This window comes from Heterocephalus glaber, unplaced genomic scaffold (genome assembly GCF_053883595.1).
Source record: "Heterocephalus glaber isolate CG9 unplaced genomic scaffold, H.glaber_assembly_v1.0 deba00000331, whole genome shotgun sequence".
Taxonomy (NCBI): domain Eukaryota; kingdom Metazoa; phylum Chordata; class Mammalia; order Rodentia; family Bathyergidae; genus Heterocephalus; species Heterocephalus glaber.
In genome coordinates this window covers 11,902,085-11,908,641 of record NW_028258142.1, presented here as the reverse complement: position 1 = coordinate 11,908,641, position 6,557 = coordinate 11,902,085, and positions in this window count along the sequence as shown.

Sequence of the window (6,557 nt, the reverse complement as noted above, 5' to 3'; positions counted from 1 at the left end):
CTCCTTTACCACCAAAGATTTTCCAGGAGTTTTTATTGTTTGATTGCTTGATGATAGCCATTCTTTCCGGAGGAAGATGAATCTGTGTTTTTTTAATTGAATTTCTCTACTGGCAAGAGATATTGAACATGTTTTCATGTATCTATTGGCCATTTGTCCTTTTTCTACTGAGAAGTGTTTATTCATTAAACTTATACATTTATTTTTTAAAATGGGACTTTAGTTTTGGGAGAGGTCTAATTTTTTTTGAGTTCTTTTTATACTCTAAACATTGGTACCCTGTCTAAAGAATAGCTAGCAAAAGTTCCCTTCCCCATTCTATTTGTCATCTCTTTATTCTGTTGGTTATTATTTTTCTAAAACTTTTCAATTTGACATAATACATTTACTGATTCTCAATGTTATTTCTTGTGCAATTGAGATTTGGTTCAGCAAGTCCTTTCTACACCTATGTATTTGAAAGTATTACTTGTTATATCTTCTAAAGAATTAAGTGTTTCTGTTTTAACTTGTAGATTTGTGATCCATTTTGATTTTAATTTACTACATGGTAAGGGATATGAGTCTACATTCAATCTTCTGCATGTGGATAGCCAGCTTGCCTAGCACCAATTGTTAAGGAAGCTGTTTCTCCTCCAGTGTAAGTATTTGGCCCCTCTCTCAAGTATCAGATAACTGAATGTTTCTGAAATTATTTCCATACCCTCTATTTTATGCCAATTACTGACATGTCTGTTTATGTGCTAGTACCATGATTTATTTTTTCCCTGTATTTTTGTAGTATAATTTAAAGGCCAGGATTGTAACACATCTTGCTTTGCTCTTTTTGCCCAGGATTCTTTATGCTATTCTGGGTCTTTTCTTGTTCATATAAATTTTAGGATTGTTTTCTCTAGTATTATGAGGAATGCTATTGGTCTTTTTATTAGTGTTGCATTAGATTTGTATATCAGTTTTGAAAGTATGACCATTTTGACAATATTTGTTTTGCCTATTCAGAAACAATGCAAACATTTCCATTTTCTCTTTGATCTCCTTTTTCAGAGTACTGTAGGTTTTATTATAGAGGTCTTTCATTTTCTGTTAGGTTAATTTCTAAGTATTTAATTCCTAAGTATTTAATTTTTCTTTATGTTAATTTGTATGACATTGTTTTCCTAATTTCTTTCTGTATGTTCATTATTGCTGCACAAGAATGCTAATGAACTTGTGTTTTGACTTTATGTCCTGTTATGTTAGTAAATTTCCTTATTAATTCTTAGAATCTTTTGGTGAAAATTTTTGAGTCATCTATGTAGAGGTTTATGACATCTGCAAATGATAATTTGATTTCCTCTTTTCTTATACGTATCCCTTTTATTTCTTTCTATTGCCTGGTTTCTCTGGGTAGTATTTTGAGTACTGTATTGATCAGAAGCGGTGGTAGTGGACATTTTTGTCCTGATATAAAAGAGTAAACTTTTAGCATTTTCTCATTTAATATGATGTTGACTATTGCTTTGTCAAAACTGGCTTTTATCATATTTTGATAATGTCCTTCTGTACCTATTTTCCTCAGAGTTTTGTCACGAATGGATTCTGGACTTTGCCAAAGGCTTTTTCTGCATAAATTGAAATGATCATGTGATTCTTTTTCCTTGATCCTGTTTATGTAATGAAATACATTTATTAATTTGTATACTTTGATCTATTTCTTTCTCCTTGGGATCAGTCACACTTGGTCATGATAAACAATATTTTTGATACTTGGTTTGCATTCTTTCTGCCAATATCTTCTTCAGGTTTTTTGTGTCTAGATTCATTAAAGAGATTGGCCTGTACTTTCTTTTTTTTGCTGGGTCTCTTTTTGGCTCGGAATCAGGGTATCTATAGCTTTCAACAATGACTATCAGAGTACTCCTTCCCTTTCAACTTCATTAAAAACTTTGAGGAGTATTGGCATTAAGTATTCCTAATTTTCTCGTAGAATTCAGCAGTGACTGTAACAGATCCTGGAAGTTTAGTAGTTGGTAGATAATTTTTATTATTGCTTCAACTTTATATTGTTGGATTATTAAGTGTTTTCATATCTTACTGATTTTTTGCAACTCTTATGCATCTAGGAATCTATCCATTTCTTCTGAATTCTCCAATATGTTAGAGTAGAGGTTTTCAAAGTAGTGATTATTAATCTTGTTTTCAGCGTTATCCATTGTTGTTTCACCTTTTTATTTCTTTTTTTATTAATTTTATTGGTACATTTTAGGTATGCAATATGACATTTATTGTTGAAAATTTGTACCTTTACATAATCTATCTTGGTTCTTACTGTTTCTTCATTCCCCTGCCCTCCCTCAACCCCTCCAACCCTCCCCAACTACAAAGACTTTGTTTCCATTTTTCATTTTCTCATATTAATTCCATTCCCTTCTTTCCTTTCCTCTACCCCTCTCACTTCCCCTTTGCCCCTTTTCTTCCTATTTCACATTATCTATTATACCTTTTAATCCTTATTTACACTTTCAGTTTCTCACACTAGAGAAACTATTCGGTATTTACACATGTGTGTCCTATTTATTTCACTTAAGAGTATCGCCTCATGTGCATCCATTTAGCTGTAAATGTCTCTAATTTCTCATTCTTTATGGCTAAGTAGTACTCCATTGTATTTTTTTTTAAAAAAAAAAAACATTTTCTTTATCCAGTATCCAGTTGATGGGCAAATAGGGTGTTTCTACTTTTAGGTATTACACACTGTGCTGCTATGAACATGTGTGCACATATATCACTGTGATGTGATTCTTTTAATTCTTTTGGAAAGATACCCAGCAGGAAAATAGCTGGGTCAAATGGGACTTCCAATCTTAGTTCTTTGAGGTATCTCCATACTGATTTCCACAGTGGTTACCACCAGTCTACACTCCCACCAGCAGTGGAGCAGTGTTCCTCTTTCCCCACAGCCCTGCCAGCATTTGTTATTGGTTGTTTTCATGATAGCAGCCATTTTTTCTGGAGTGAAATGGAATCTCAGCATTGTTCTCATTTGCATCTCTTGAATGACCTGTGTGGTTGAACATTTCTTCATACATTTATATGCTGTTTCTACTTCTTTGTCTGAAAAATGTCTGTACATTTCTGATGCCCATTTTTGGACTGGGTCTTTAAATTTGGAGGTCTGAGTTTTACAAGTTCTTTATATATTCTAGAGAGTAGTCCTTTGTCTGAGGAACAGCTGGTGAAAATTTTTTCCCAAATTGTGGGTTGTCTCTTTACACTGTTGGTGGTTTCTCTTGTTGTGCAGAAGCTTTTTAATAAGAAGAGATCCCACGATAGTTTGTGCTAGTTCACATGAAACTGAGGTTTTGTTCATGAAATCTTTTCCTATGCCAATGTCTTCAAGAGTTCTACCTAACCTCACTTCCAGCCAGTTTAGTGTTTGTTTTAATATTTAGATCTTTAATACATTTTGATTTTTAGTTTAGTGTATGTGAGAAATATAGGTCTAGTTCTAATCTTTGGCAAGCTGAAACCCAGTTTTCCAGCATCATTTATCAAAGAGGTTATCTTTCCTCCAGTGAGGGTGTTTGGCTTCTTTGTTGAAGATGAGGTGGCTGAGTGTGTCTGGAGTTGTTTCTGCATCTTCTAATCTGTTCCATTAATCCTCAGGTCTGTTTCTTTGCCAATACCATGATGTTTTGATCACAGTAGGTTTGTAGTATGATTTCAAGTTGGAGATTGTGATACCCCCCACATTTATTGCCTAGAATTGCTTTCGCTATTCTAGGTCTCTTTTGTTGCCAATAAATTTTTGGATTGTTTTCTCAAGGTCCATGAAGTATGCTGCTGGGATTTCAATAGGGATTACATTGAATCTATATAGCAGTTTTGGAAATATGCCCATTTTCACTATGTTGGTTCTTCGTAACCAGGAGCAAGGGATGTCTTTCCATTTTCTGATATTTTTCGATGTTTTTTCAGAGTGCTTTAGTTTTCAGAGTAGAAGTCTTTGCTTTCTTTTGTTAGGTTGAGTCCTAGGTATTTCGTTGTTTTTTTTTTTTTTGGATGCTATTGTGAAAGGCACTGATTGTCCCATTTCTCTCTCAGTGAGTCTGTCATTGGTGTAGAGGAAAGCTATTGATTTTTGTGTGTTGACCTTGTATCCAGCTACTCTACCGAATTTGGCTATTAAGTCTAGAAGACTTTTGGTTGAGCTCTTGGGGTCTTCTATATAGAGTATCATGTTGTAGGCAAATAATGACAATTTGATTTCTTCATTTCCTATCTTTATTGCTTTTATTTCTTTCTCTTGTCTAATTGCCATGGATAATGTTTCCAAAACTACATCAAACAGGATTGGTGATAGTGGACATCCTTGCTTTTCTTGTTCCTGGTTTTAGTGTGAAGGATTTCAGTTTTTGACCATTTAGTATGATGTTGGCTGTTGGTTTTTCATAGATGGCTTTATCAGATTGAGGTAGAGACCATCTATTCCAAATTTTGTAGTGTTTTTATCATGAATGTGTGTTGGAGTTTGTCAAATGCTTTTTCTGCATCTATTGAAATGATCATATGGTTTCTGTCCTTGACTCTATTAATACAGTGTATTGCATTTGTTGATTTGCGTATGTTGAACCATTCCTGCATCCCTGGGATGAATCCCGCTTGGTCGGGATGTATGATCTTCTTGATGATCTTCTGCATTGTATTTGCTAGTATCTTATTAAGGATATTTGCATCTATGTTCATTAGTGAGATTGGCCTATAGTTCTCTTTTTCAGTTAGGTCTTCCTCTGTTTTGGGAATCAAGGTGATGCTTGCTTCCGGGAATGAATTTAGGAGTATTGCTTCCCTTTCAATTTCATTGAAGAGTTTAAACAGTACTGGCAATAGTTCCTCTCTAAATGTAGAATTCAGCAGTGAAGCCATCATGGCCCGGGCTTTTCTAAGTTGATAATGACCCATGCACAGCGGAAAAGAGTATGTATTCTGATTTTGTGATGTAGAACACTCTGTAAACATCTGTTAAGTTAATTAGTTCACGACTTTGATTGAGTTCTAGTATTTTGTTGTTGTTTTTTTTATCTAGTTGATCTGTCAATTTGTGACAGTGGGGTACTGAGTTCCCCCACTACTACTGTATTAGTGCTTATTTGATTTTTCCACTTCATTTCTATTTGTTTTATATAGTTCGGTACACTGGTGCCTGGTGGATATATATTTATGATTGTCATCTCTTCATCTTGGATTATTCACTTTAAAAGGATGTAGTGTCCTCCTTTTTCTCATTTAATCAGTGTTGGTTTGAAATCCATCTGATCTGCAAAGGGGATAGCTACTCCTGTTTTATTTCAGGTTCTTATCACATGGAGTATTGTTTTCTACCCTTTCAGTCTATGAGTTTCTTTTTTAATTGAGTGTGTTTCTTTTATATTGTTGGATCTTGCTTCTTGACCCATTCTCTCATTTCAACAGATGCAGCCTGCTGAGCCTTCATTGAAGCACCCAGTATTCTTCAATTCTCATCAAGCCACCAAGCGGCCTTTTCTCTGCTGCTCACCAGTACACCAATTCTTGGGTTCGGAATGGTTGCCTTTTGGATCCCTGAGCTGACTTGTTGTCTGGGCAGGGTTCTGGCTGGGGTCTGTGCACACTTAGGATGGTATCTGTGCATGCCTCTAGCTAGGGCCCCCCAATGTAGCTGTTGTCTTGGAAGGCCATTGGCTAGGGGCTGTGCACCCCAGTCCCTGCCTGGTGTGTGAGCAGGCTTCTGGCTAAGGTCTCCACCCACTTACTGGTGGTATCAGGGTGAGCCTCTGGCTGTTGCTTGTGCACCTGTGCACACATGGGCCTTTGGCTTGGGCCTGTGTGCCCAAGTGGCTGGGGTCAAGGAGGGGCCCTAGCTAGACCTGCCTGAAGCTGCACTTTTCTGGTCCACACTGGTGCTTGCCGGGATCGCTCACCCTTTTTATTTCTAATTGCATTGAGTCTTTTCCTTCTCTTTTTGTTTTTTTGTTTGCTTTTTGTTTTTTGGTACCAGGGATAAAACTCAGGACATTGCACATGCAGGGCAGGTGCCAGCACCACTGAGCTGAATCCCAGGCCCCTTCCTTTTTTTGGTAAGATTGTCTAAGAATTTGTCTGTTTTTTTATTATTGCCAGAAACAACTCTTCAATTCGTTGATTCTTTATATTGTTATTTTATTCTCAATTTCATTAATTTCTGTTCAGATTTTTATAATTTCCTTCCTTCTACTATATTTCAATTTTTTTTATGGGACCTTGAGGTGCCTCATTAGGTTATGTATTTGGGATTGCTCTGTTTTTCTGATTTGAGCATTTACACTGTAAAATTTCCTCTTAAGATTGTTTTCACTGTGTCCTGTAAGTTCTAATATGGTATATTGGCATTAACATTTAATTCTAGTTTTGTCTAATTCTTTCTTTGATTTCTTAATTGCCCATGAATTGTTCAAGAGAGTATTATTTAATTTAAATGTGTTTGCCAATTTCTGTGGTTTCTTTTGCCATTGATTTCTAGTTTCTTTGCACTATCCTCTGATAATGTTCATGGTAAAATA